A 13,579-nucleotide genomic window follows, 5' to 3' on the forward strand; every position below is an offset into this window, starting at 1 on the left:
TATAAAAATTGTGCAATATACCAAGACAACAGCTGGCTGAAAAACATTCTGAAGTTCAAGTATTAGATTTTCATCCAAAACGACCACCCTAAAAATGTTCAATTCCCCCTGCCCCTTCTCCCTCCAAAATAATAAAACTCTCACAATCTGGAATGTTTTCAGTGACATACTTTGGGTTTTTCTACCAATTCTAAGCAAGACCATGAGACAGTCACAATTCCACTGAACTGTAGTCTAGGCAGGGAACACTGGAGACACTTAAAATATAAGGAGCAAAAAGAGTACACTCTGCAAAGTACATGACGTCCTGAATACTAGAGGAATAAAATTCAATGCAGCCTTATACTTAAGTGGCAGTGTCCCTCTTTTCAAGAGTTCCTTGTTTGCATCTATTACAGCACTATTCAGACATACAAAAGGATCAGAGTGATGGAGTCCCAGGATACCCACAATCAAATCAATTTTATGGCTGAATTTAGCAAGCTATTAGAAGACTGTCTTAGCTGGCTGCTACTTTGCTCGGAAAGTTTTTAAAAAGGGCAGATTCTATGCAAGATCTTATCAAACCCCTGTAAGTTTTACCCCCTCCCCGCCCTTTCTTCGAAAACATTGTAGCATAAATTATATAGGAATGCCCAGCTCAGTATATTATAGTAAGCAAGAAACCCAAGCAATTTGTTCCTGATTTTAGTTTTACCCTGGTAATCCCACAGGGCCAAATACTTAGCAACTGCAAATGGGTGCATCTCCATTGACTTCAATGGAGATTTACCCCTTGAGACCCAAAGAGAATTTGATCCACAGACTTTAATGTAGTTACTCCCGATTTGCACTTATGTCAATGAGATCAGGCCCACTTAATATGTCCGAGTAGGAAAGTAAGATGGTTATAAAAAGCTGAGATTAGCAATACTGGACCGAAGGGATGAATCTGAAATCAATAATGAAAATTTATCCCAACTGCAATGAAGCTGTGCCAGTTACAGCTAGCCAAGAGAGTCTTTCAATACATGAATTATCTTCAATATTAATATTATTGATTCTTGATGTTTTTATGGAGGACTCGTTGTAAGATACGGACCTGCCAAATAGGCAGCACTTTTAACAATATATAATACAACAGTTTTATAAAGTCTGCTCACTAATGTGAGATTCTGCCCAGATGAATCATGCTCCCTAACAAATTTACCTTTTAAAATGTTGGCTTACTACATAAATGATTGAAAATGGTTAAAAGGTATCACTTTTCTTAATGCAGCATCTAATTAACCAGTGGAACTCACTACAACAGGATGCAATTTAATCAAATGCCTCAGCAAGATTTTTTTTTAAGGGAAGATTAGACATGCGAGGAATAAGAATAGAAAATTAATTGCAACACTAACTGAAATACAATTACAAAGCAATTAATTCTCATCTGTCAGTATATAAATTAGCCACAAGTACGGGTCAAGAAGGATTTCCCTCCCCACTGAATAAATAACCAAGATGTAGGTTGTGTCACTTCTCTCTCTCATGCATGCAGTGTTAGCTACCCTCAGCGACAAGATCAGATGAACTGTTGGTCTGTTCTTTTGTGGCCATTCCTATTTTGTTGTGGAACATGAGAAGAATGTGATAATGGCTAATTGACTCCGGGTGACTCCACCATCATAAAAGCTCTCTGTGTGAGCTGATGAATTAGGGTTTGCTATGAGTAATATCTTGGTATTACTAAGTACTCAAGGCAATTCAAAAGTTTATCCTTCTGCAGAAGCAAGCTTAAACTACCATGGACTAGGCTTCTGATAGCCTTTTTCTGAAGAGACGTCTCTATGTGATACTACTGCCTGTATCAGGAGTAATAGGCCTGTCCCTCAGGAGTTTGAGCTCGCACAGTGAAAGCAAGAGAGAGAGAGAGAGAGAGAGAGACATCAGTGTTTGTGGGAGATAGCTGATGAAATCCTGGCTCCACTGAAGTCAATGAGAGTTTTGCCATGGACTTCAGTAGCATAGGCCCCCAACTCCATGGGTGCTCCAGGGCTGGAGCAACCATGGGAAAAAAATTGAGCTGCTTAGCGCCCACAGGCAGCCAGCTACCCCCCCCCTTCAACACCTCTCACCCCCTTACCCCACCAGCAGCCCTGCTGATAAACTCCTACCCCTCCCTCCCAGTGTCTCCTGTCTGCTGCAGAGCAGCTGTTCTGCAGCATGCAGGAAGCACTGGTAGGGAGGGGGAGGAGTGGGGATGGGGCACACTCCAGGAAGAGGGCGGAAAGAGGCAGGGAAGAGACAGGGCAGAAGCAGGAAGAGGTGTGGTGGAGGTGTGGCCTTGGGAGAAGGGGTGGAGTGGGGACAGGGCCTGGGCGGGGGTCGAGCACCCCGTGGGTAGAGAGGAAGTTGGCGCCTATGTGCATCAGGGCCAGGATTTCACACCTGGGCTGTAATCCCACTCCCTATTCAGAGGGCTGGGGAGATAAAGGGGCATATCTTTTCCTTCAAGCATTAACATCAAGCTGGGAAGTAACTCCATTCTTGATGGATGCAGCACTATGTCCTGTCTTAGTCGGGAGGTGGCTATGCCTGACTCTTCAGATCCCATGATTTCACTGCACAACTCCAAAAACAAGGACTCAGCAGGAACAGCTGAATGCAGATGTCACAAAGCAAGAACTCCCATCTGCTGACACTAACGTTTCAACCCAGGTGTGCAGAAGTCTCCAATGGCATGGACTTTCTGAGCGATGTGGTGTTGTATGCTGTAAGCCATGAATCAGATATTTGTATCTGGGCCACCTCCAGGTCCCTAATATTTTGTTTTCTTGGAAGCAGAGGCTTACGAGTGAGTGAGTGTAACTCTTAAAAATATATTATTTCTTTCAGGATTTGCTAATGGTTTGCGGCTATGCCAAAGAATTTGGCTCGTGGATACAAATCTTAGCAGACCCCAAACCACAGAGGAGATAACAGTGGCGTTACAACATTAACCTCACTGTACCCCTGATGCCAACTCATTACAGCCTATGCTACCTCAGAGCAATAGGCAACTTCTTTACACGAAAAGGCTAGAGTTCACTGTCGGGAGACAGGATACAGAGCTAGATGGACCTTTGGTCTGACCCAGTGTGGCCATTCTTTATGTAGAGTTAAAAAATAATAGCTGTTCAAAATAGTTTTTAATACTATCCCCTGTTCTCTTCAGCCCAGGAGGTCTCAGTTCTCCGACACTCAACCAGTTGGAAGTTATCTGACAAAATGATTTTTTTATCAAAAAATGTTGATTTGTCAAAACTGGAACAGTTGGAGGGAAAGGGTCAGTTTCAACAAATCTCCCAATTTCAGTTAAAAAAAATTGGGGGGAGAGGAGGCGAAAGAGTGCGATTAGTCTCTTGCTGCAGCTGCACTGCCTCCTGTTGAGCAGCTGCCTGGACACGGGTAGCCTCCTGCCAGGCCACTGTAGCTTGTATCAATGCCCGTACTAAGTCATCCACTGTGGTAGATTTGGCTGCACTAGAGTAATCAGGAACCTGTTAGAACCAATTAAGGCAGACAGACTGATTAGAACACCTGCAGCCAAGCAAGGCAGGGGTTAAAAAAGGACCTCGCTCCAGTCAGGAAAGGAGGAGCTAGAGAGGAGGAAATGTGTGTGAGGAGCTAGGAGCAAGAGGCACCAGGAGCTGAGAGTGAGAGGGTGTGCTGTTGGTGCTCTGGTCACTCAGGGAACAGAAAACTACTCATTCAGTGACCAGTATATTTGCCCTCTACCAGACTCCTGTACCCCACTGGCCTGGGTCTGTCACACCTCACATCAAGTGATGCACTGAGGGAAGTGGGGGACTTCAGGAGCAGACTGTATTTACATAGGACACCTGCCTAGGTGTTCAGCAGACACACCTACTTTGCCAATCTGAGCTTGTTTGGGGTTACAATTCAAAGAATACAGAGCACACAATCATCACTCCGAGAGCTAAAACCATGCTGGAGTGGACCTGGAAGGATGCCATCTAGTGGCAGTATGTGGAAAACCTGAAGCGGAAGCTGGACCAGGGCAAGGCTGTTGAGGTGACATGCAAGTGGGACGCCAGCAACCATTTCCTCCCTGGGGGCAGCTTCACCCAATTTGCCAACTGGAGATTCATCCACAGGGCCCGGCTCAACTGCATGCCGCTGAACTGAGCTGTCTGCCATGGGAATCGGGACAAGCGATACAGGAAGTGTAGCTATGCTAATGACACACTACCCTACCTCTGGTGTAGCTGCAAGCCCCATTCCAGAGCCTGGCAGCTGTGACATAACACCATCCAGAATCTCTTAGTCAGGGCCATCCCTCCACCCATGGGGAAAATTGCAGTGAACTCCGCCATCCCTGGAACTGACAGCTAATTGCAACAAGACATTGTCATCACTAACGAGGACCAGAGGAAGATCGTCATGGTGGAAGTCATAGTTCCCTTTGAGAACAGAACCCCAGCCTTCTGTGATGCCCGATCTCAAAAGGTAGAGAAATACACCCCTCTGGCCAACACCCTGAGAACTAGGGGCTACAAGGTTCAAAGTCACGCCCTGATTGTCAGGGCCCTGGGCTCATGGGACCCCAGTAACGAGTGAGTGTTGAGAGAATGTGGAATTGGTCAACACTACACTCGGCTGATGTGGCAACCATGGTGTCGGATGCCATCAGGTGTTTGAGGGACATCTACCTAGAACATATCACCAGACATCAGCAATACCAGGAGAGATGAGCTGGAGTGCCGATAAGAAATGAAGTCAGGAAAGTAACTGAAATACTTCCCTGATGGATTGTATTTTCTAAGGGACAATTTATCCTCATTTCTCAAACATTGAGGGAGAATCTTCACTCATTGCTATATTTGCTTTCCACAACCAACTCTCTGTATAAACTTTTCATGAGTGATGTACTCAAATATTTGGAAACTAATATCTAAACTGTATCTTTAGATTCATTAATCTAAATCTGGGTTATTGCTAATTATATACTATATGTATTTTATGACTTTTAAACCAAAAATGTTGTATTTTTGGAGAATTTAGGCACTATACCCAGATGTACAGACACTACTTTCTTAACCTGGGTATTATATAATTTTAACATTAGCTTTAATAAAAAATTTAAAATTTTAATGTGAGAATGAAATGCAGTTATCTTTACCATATGCGTAAATGGCAGCAGAACTTTACTTAGCGTGTCCCCCTCAGCTGAACCTCATTTGCTAAGCAGAGTGCAGAGATGTCAGAAAATGGGAGGAGGTGGGGACAGGCATTCTTACCTGGTGGTGCAGACTCTGCCTAAGGAGTCCTATATATTATCACCATTTGACACTCCTCTCTGCAGTGTTTAAAGATAGAACTGATTGGACTCCACTGAGAGAGAGAGAGAGAGAGTCCTTATTTCTGTTCAGTGATTACTAGAGCTGAAAGCACCGATGAGCCGGTCTAGGGGGCTAAACCTTAGACATGGTATGAACAGAGGTCCTCCGCTGCTCAGAGAAATTGCTAATAGCTGGACAGAGATGAGCAGAGGTGAGCGACAGCAGGGTGAACCGAGGCAGCAACAGCAGTGGAGGCATTGCTCAGCGCCTGCCCTCCTCCCCCAACACTTTCAGGGGTGGGAGGTGGACCCATGTGAATGCATCTCTGAACTCTAGGTCTTCATTGCCTAAGGACAGCCAACTGTGAGTGGGGTGCAGCAGAGGGAAAGAGGAGGACCAGGTTAAGGGCACATTTGTTTGGACTTTCAAACCACAAGGTGGGAAACTGAGACAAAGAACATTGTCCAACACACTGTGGGATGGTTATTTGCTTTTGAATGTAGTTGTGGTGTTTTCCCAAATTAATGCTGCATTCCTCCCCCCCTTTATAAATTCAAAAGGATTTTCTTTTGTTATACACAGACTCTGCTTGCGAGTGGGAAAGATTTGCCTCTTAAAAAGGCACCTCGGGTTGGTGTTTAGTTTTCTAAACTAATATGGTTGGGGCTTGAACTGGTTCCATTTTGTATTGTTAAGATGACCCCTAGATATTGAACTCAGCCCTTGTTGCTACCAACTCCACTTGGCCAAAGGGTTACAGAAGCAAAATGTAAAAACCAAGTATTTTTCAGTATAATCCAGAGATAAGTTGTAGGGCAGACACTTTCTTCATTCTACCAAATACTAGACTGTTCTACAAAGAATGCAGGGATTATATAAAACCAAGAGGCCAAATCAATATTTCAGTTTGCCTTAGCATATTGTGCATGTTTTAATTCTGCGACCCTGCGACATTCTTACTGAGTGAAGACAAAGTGGATATTTTCAAGGTGCTAAAATAAAATCACTTAAAACACAGCAGATTAAAGAGGAGAAAAGTACACTTCCAACAACAAGTGGATCAACCTCCACTGGCTTTTGTACTAAGCTGTTTCTTCCCTTGCCTGTAACAGGAACCAAATGCCAGTTGCTGCTATTGTCAGCATTTCTGAGATACCTCATCAAGCACCATTTAAATATTTCCCTGTATGTAACTTTGGAACACAAGGCTGTTCTTTCTGCTCACCCTGGTTTGATGATTTTCAATAACTCTATTATTCATAAGCCAATGAGTACATACTTTGTTTCTTCTGTTGCAAAGCTTTCGGGTGCAAATGACCTTTGTCTAAGTACACGGAAGAGGGTTTCATTCTCTAATTGGAAGAAGCCTTGGGACAGATTTGAGAGGTACCAAACTTTTCCACGTCACCATGAAATAGCTGATTTTCCTCAAAAGACCACAAAAAAAGTTGGTGATATGTTACGTTTTCAGCACTCTCAGAAAAAAGAAGAAAACAGGAAGATCCTAATGAAAATATTAAATATATGTTATCGTGCCAGACAAGAACATGCACTGCAAGGTCATTATATTTAACAAACTGAAACCATGCCCTGAAGTGGAGAGGTTGACTGGAGCTTTATTCAACTGCTTTGTTTCCAGGCAGAATATGAGCCTGATATTTCAAAGTTGCTGAAAAAGGGTCAAGACTAACTGATAAGTCCAGTTATTCAACATGAGATAATGGAAATTGTGGCTCTTGAAATTGCGAAGGATATTTCTGAGAGTTTCTGGAAAGTGTTATACAGCAATGGTAGATAAAACAGACCTTTCTGACAAAGAACAAGTGGTTTTATGCTTGCAATATGTGGATGATATGCATGTTCATGGAGAGTTCAATGGATTGCAGAATGTAGTCTGTAAAGTGGACTAATTGCATCAGTATTTAAAAATATATTATTGCTCTAAATCTGAGGATCAACAACTGTCACCGACAAAGCTATGCTGGTGCTGGCTTATGGAAAATTTAGTGTTAGGTAAAGCAACCATATTGCAACAGAAGAAACCACAAGCTGCGTAATATACTCATTGCTATGGGCATGCTTTGAATTTGGCATGGCAGGACACTATTAAAAATACTACTATTCTAAGAAACACTCTTGAAACTGTTCACAAAAACACCCAACATTAATTTTAAACAAATCACCCAAACAAGAGGCTATATTTCAGGACATAAAATATGAAGTGTTAAATACATCACTGGGTATCTGTGTCCAGCAAGATGCACTCTGCACACATCACATCTTCAATTTCTGAGAGGGACCTTGCATTGTGGGAAGTTGTGAAGGATTCAGTGAAAGATCCTGAAATGTGAGCTTGTGTTGGAGGCCTAGCAATTCAAATGGAAAAGTTTGACTTTCTGGTCTTGAATTAGGTTGAAAGGTCCTAAACACAGTAGACAAACTGTCCAAAACATTGCAAGGTGTTTCAGCAACAGATAGCCAATTTCTTGTGAAAAGGACTCTTAATTCACTACAGTCCATCCAATCAGATGAAATTTACAACTTATTCTGGGAGCAAATCCAGCAGAAAAGCTTAAAGTTGGAGACAGTCAAAATGGCTGAACTTTCAAAGAAAAGAAAAGTTCCCAAGAAGGTGCAAATAGGGACAGGTGAACTCAGTTTCCCAAGTTCAGCAAAGGAGTTTTATAAGTACATCTACTTCTCAGTAATTGATTTGCAATACTTATATTCTGCGAGGACTGGAACAGAAAGGTTACGACATTATTCAAAATCTTGAAAAACACTCTCATAACTATAAACATAAAATAAATGCAAGTTCAAACTGTTCTTCAGGTGTTCCACTTTCCGCCATAATCAACTGATTATTCAGTTTAATCTGTTGAAAGCCAGCTGTCAGTTTACAGAAAGGCCATTAAGGTCAGTTCAGAAATACTTCAGTTCTCTCAGCCAAACAGAACATCAGATCTTTTCTGAAGTGGTGGAGTAGATCAAGAATTATTTTGATGATATGGCAACCTACACTCTGAGTGTAATTCCAGTGCTCTGTGCTGTTTTAAACAATGACTTTGATCGACAATGGGTTGTCACAGCTCAGCTGGTATATGATATTGCAAATGTGTACGTCATTCCTTTTACTCGCGTTTTTAAAAGGCATGCTTTAATGAATAGTTTTCTACAATGAGTAAGTTTGTCCATTTTTAATAAAAAGTGTTCCAAATTCAGTGATTCCTTCATTGATAATGGAATCCCTATTTTTTTTTCTGGGGTGGGCCTAAAGCTCTCTCCCCAGCGATCTATGCCCATGTACTGTAGAAAAGAGAACCAGCTAGAGAAGGAAGCATCTGGTCTTCTTTTTGCACACCTAGGGATTGGGCTCACGGAACACAGAGCTCTTATCAGTCAATTCTCTACTTCCTCTTCCAACTTCATCCATGAGATCCCAATATTAGATCCTCTGGTCTGGCATCATGACAGGATGGCATTTCCACCCTGTTATGACCAGAGATGTTCTACCCCTGGGGCACATAGGTTACTATTCATTCAGAAAAAAAAAAAGTTCAATGAAACTAAAGCAAAATAAATTAACCTTCCTGTCAGTTTTGTCATATGTGCCATTTACAATTGTTAATTTAACATTCATCTATCATGTTTCTAATTCCATTCACTGCTGTCAGTTTAACACTCTATTCTCCTTCCAGTTGAAGGATTTATGTGGGGACAGCTGTTCCACTGCATATGATATGCACTCCAGTGATATGTAGTGAGTTACAATACAGTGTACCCTCTTCTATTATTATACACGTATATGTTGTCTTGGCAGAATTAGTTATTTTAAATAATTTTGACAGATAATATTGAAGTTTATTTAAAGCACTTTGTTTTCAACAATTTAAATTTTCACAGGCATGGAAAATGATGGGGGGCTGTCACACAATGGGGGTACAGACAATTAATCTTTTCGAATATCCTTAAATATCCTTGAATGTCCTTAAAGCTTTATAACAATTAAAACGCTAGGGAAAGGGAAGCTGAGATTTTTAGGTGATGACCTAATTCCAGCAAATATCCTGAGTCTTATAATAAATGCATCAAATGCTGTTAACACGGTTACTGATCAAAGATTAAAACACAGTGCATGAATCCAGAGAATGGAAGTGGGTAGGGAAAGGAGGTGGTTGGAGGATAAGACTTATGGGAATCATTATCTAGCCATTGGAGCCACACTGAAATCTACAAGACTCTTGCCATTTAGTTTAAGGGGGACTGGATGAGACCAATGGTAAACAATTCTTGTGAATTCCAATATTTTAAAATAGAGACTGAAGTAGGCCAAGAAGACATCATGGGAATAGAAGCCCATGGCTGAAGTTAAGGTCAAAAGAGTGACTTGGAAGAGGAGTTGGATAGAGCAGAGTGAGGATCCCTGGCTCAAAAGAAGTGGGATATTGCTCTAGGCAAAGGGAGCAACACACAATGGGCTCAAAAGGGGAGAGTGGGCAGAGACAAAGGCAGAAAAGTGGCTGGGGGAAGGACAGGGGGAGATCCCTTTAGCTGCTGAATGTTGAGTAGACTTAATTGGGAAGATGTGAAAGTTGGAGAGGAGGTTACAATATCTCGCTATTACTTACGTGACCTTCTCTCATCACGGTGGCCTAGTGCTTCACAAGCGTGAATGAATTCATTTTTCTTACATCACAGAGATGTGGAGAAGTGCTACCATCCCCATTGTATTGCTGAGGAACACAGGTGCAGAGAGGGAATATGACTCGTCCCAGGCCAGAGAAGTCTGTGACGAAGGTGGGATGTGAACCCAGAATATGCAAGTACCAGGCCAGTGCTTTAATCAGATCAGCCTTGCTCCCCATTAGCAGTGGGGACAGTGAGGAAAGGGCAGATCTGAGAAATGTTACAAAGGGAGAAGTGACAAAATTTGATGTGAGGTTAGATGTATGCTGACAAGGAAATGGAGGCGATAACCCAAAGGTTGCCTGAGGGGGCTCCATAAGAACTAGAGCAATTGAGGGAGTGGGCCACCCATTATACAGATACGTACCAAGGGACCTTTTCGAAACTGACCTTAATAAATGAATTCTTCTGCAGTGAGAGAGGTTTGCATTGCCCCTCCTACAACTGTAACCTAGTGCCATCATTGGTCTATATGAAAATGTGCTCATTGCACAATTGGACATTGCCCCCTTGCAACTTGACATGACGACATTTCAACCCTCCAAGCCCACCAAAAACTTAACTTCACAATTTTCACGTTGGCTGGTGACCTCAAAAAGGGCTACTTCCTGCTGGTGTGCATCTTTTCTGGAGCACTTGCCATTCTCTTGCTCAAATGTACAGCAAAAGCTGTACCAGAGACCACCAAAATTAAGCAACTTCCAATCCATCCCAAAGTATAGCTAAACATTCCAAGTTAAGCCAGTCACACACCCATCCCCATCTTTTTTGGAAAAAAAAAAATAAAAATCAGAGTTGAAAAATTTCTGATGTGAAACAAAACCCAAATTATCAACCCTCCATTTTTTTGTGAAATGGTATTCTTGTTTTTCAGGCCATCCCAATACCAAATTCAAATCTGCAACATCTTTTATTTAGAAAATCTCCTCCATTAAAGAACTCTCTGTTGGTCCAATAGCAGAAAATTACAACAGGTTCAATATTACTTCAGTCTTCCAGCATATATATAGGGTATTCATCGGAAGAGCTCATCACTTCCCAAAGGTGGCTGGAATTATCAACCCTGCTTGGGGAATTGAGACACAGAAGGATTTATAACCATTTTTTATTTTAAAACTCCCACTAACTTTTGGGTGCCTCAGTTTTGAGAGTCAGCTAAGAGACACCTTGGCTTGGTGTAACAGAGGTATTGAGAGCTTGCATGCAGCTCCCATTGATTTCCAGTGGAGTTATGATTGGTCAGCACTTTTGAAAGATCAAGGTCTTCAAATGGGCTCCCAAAAATGGAAGCAGGCAAACTCAGTAGCTGCTTTTGACAATCTTGGCCTAAGCAACTTCTCCAAGGGCATCTCTCCTCACTTCCAGTCCTCCATCTATTTCTATTCTATAGACAGTTTCATACCACCCTCATAACCATAGCATCTGAGCACCTTCCAGTTGTACATAAAGTAAAGTGACCAATATGTGCCACGAGGGTCATTCTTTCCTCCCATTGCACTCTATCCACTAGACCACTCAGCCTCTGTTTCATTTTATTGTGCCAAACTCATCCTTGGTTGCTCTCTCTCTCAAGAACTACTGTAGCCCTGCTTAAAAACCCTGCACATTTCAGCAAATACATCATCTTTCAGTTCTGAGATGGTCATGGATTTTTTTTTAATTATTATTATTTTTTAAGTGTTCCTGCCAGTTTCCATTGCAAATCATGCAATGTCTGGTAAGCAAATGAAAGGGTAAAATGTTCTCATGCTTGTGAGAAATATCCACTGCGGGTTGAAAGGAATGTTTCTTAGAAGTAGTAACATTACTTACAAAATATACATACATGCTTGGAAGCAAGTGATTAGTGAGTGTGGGCAGTGGACGTGAGGGAAGGGGAATAGGGGACATTTTGAACATTGGCTTGGGAGAGAAGGATGTTTCTCAATTGCACAGGGAGGAGTGATCTATGGAGTAAGAAGGATCTGGTTATAAAAAGAAATCTTTATAATAAAGATGTTGGGTAAGACAGGAATATTTACTAGCTAATGAGGATACGATGAGGTTTCCAATTCCATTCACACAGAAAGCCATTATTAATGCTTTTACATTATGTCTGCCAAGGGCAGATATATACAAGCTCCAAACTAAACTGATTTTAAAAAAGACAAAAACACACCTTCTTTCATGTGAACCTTTGTGAAATACTTCAACTCTAGACTCCCCCCTATTATTCACTTACATGCTCTGAGGCTGGGAATTTTTTTTTTTTTAATCTATCATTCCCTCATCAGGAGGATTGACAACATCTGTCGGCAGAGGGCCTGGATTAGAAATCTCTCCTTTCTGATGTCTCAGTGGGTCGATCCCTGGACCTTTGAAGCTCTGAGCTGTATGCCAAGTTGTTGTGTCCTAGGTGGAAGAGTCTTAACCATGCTGAGCGCCTGGTATGATGGTAACCCAGGGTTCCCTCACGCTCTCATATGTTGGGCCTCATTTAAGCAAAAGGTGCTCTAGAAGGCATAAATACTAGCCAGGGCCGCACACTTCATAGCTTGTGTAGGCCAAGCTTATTGTTTGTATGCCCCAAAGGCTCTTTGCTTTCTCCATTCCCCACCCATACTCCCTGTGTGCCACCCTCCCTCTCTACTTCAGGGACTCCCTGAAACTCCCCCAACCAGGTTCTATTAGGGCCCCCATTCCCTTCTCCTCCCCCCATACCAGGATCCCCCAATTTCCCCCGCCACAGGTTCTGTGTACCCCATTCTCCCTCCCCCTTATGGAAGGATCTCTCATTCTCCTCCCCCCACCAGACAGGGGTTCTGAGTATCCTCCCACTCTCCCCTCCCCCCATTAGCAGGACCCCCCATTCTTCTCCCATCATAGGGGCTCTGTAGACCCTCATTACCCTCTTCCTTCCATAGTCCCCTTCAGAAGTTCCTAGAGGCTTACTAACATACGCCCCTTTCAAACAGTACTAGGTTACTGCACACAAGGGGACTTTTAGTGCATGCCGGCAGGGTCTACATGGGCCACTTAGTACACAAGGCACATTAGAATTCACACACCAGTGGCGTATACTAACACATCATATAGGCACACAGACAAGCCTTCAGTGTAAACGACAATCAGATGCCAGGTGTAGTGCAGCCATTTGCACTAGTGTAAAGTGAGCGTTACATTGCCATTCTGATTTTAGAATATATCAGCTGCTGACAAAGGGTGGGGCAGGACTCCAAAGTGGGTCGTGACCCCATTTTAATGGGGCCGCCAAGGCTGGAGTTAGGTGTGCCTGGGCCTGGGGCTGAAGCACGAGCCCCACTGCCCAGGGCTGAAGCCAAAGCCCCTGGGTTTCAGCGCTGAGTAGAGGGACTCAGGTTACAGGCCCCCAGCCTCAGGCTTCGGCTTTGGCTCTCTCACCTGGGGCAGTGTGGCTTGGGCAGGCTTAGGTTTCAGTATCCCCTCCTGGGGTCATGTAGTAATTCTGGTTGTCAGAACGGGGCTGCGGAGCAATGAAGTTTGAGAACTCCTGGTTTACACCAATGCATAGTGAGTGCAAAATCAGTGTAAGTGACTATGCCATGCAGGGCAGTGGAGAATCAGGT

This window comes from Gopherus flavomarginatus, chromosome 17 (assembly GCF_025201925.1).
Source record: "Gopherus flavomarginatus isolate rGopFla2 chromosome 17, rGopFla2.mat.asm, whole genome shotgun sequence".
In the NCBI taxonomy this organism is placed as follows: Eukaryota; Metazoa; Chordata; order Testudines; family Testudinidae; genus Gopherus; species Gopherus flavomarginatus.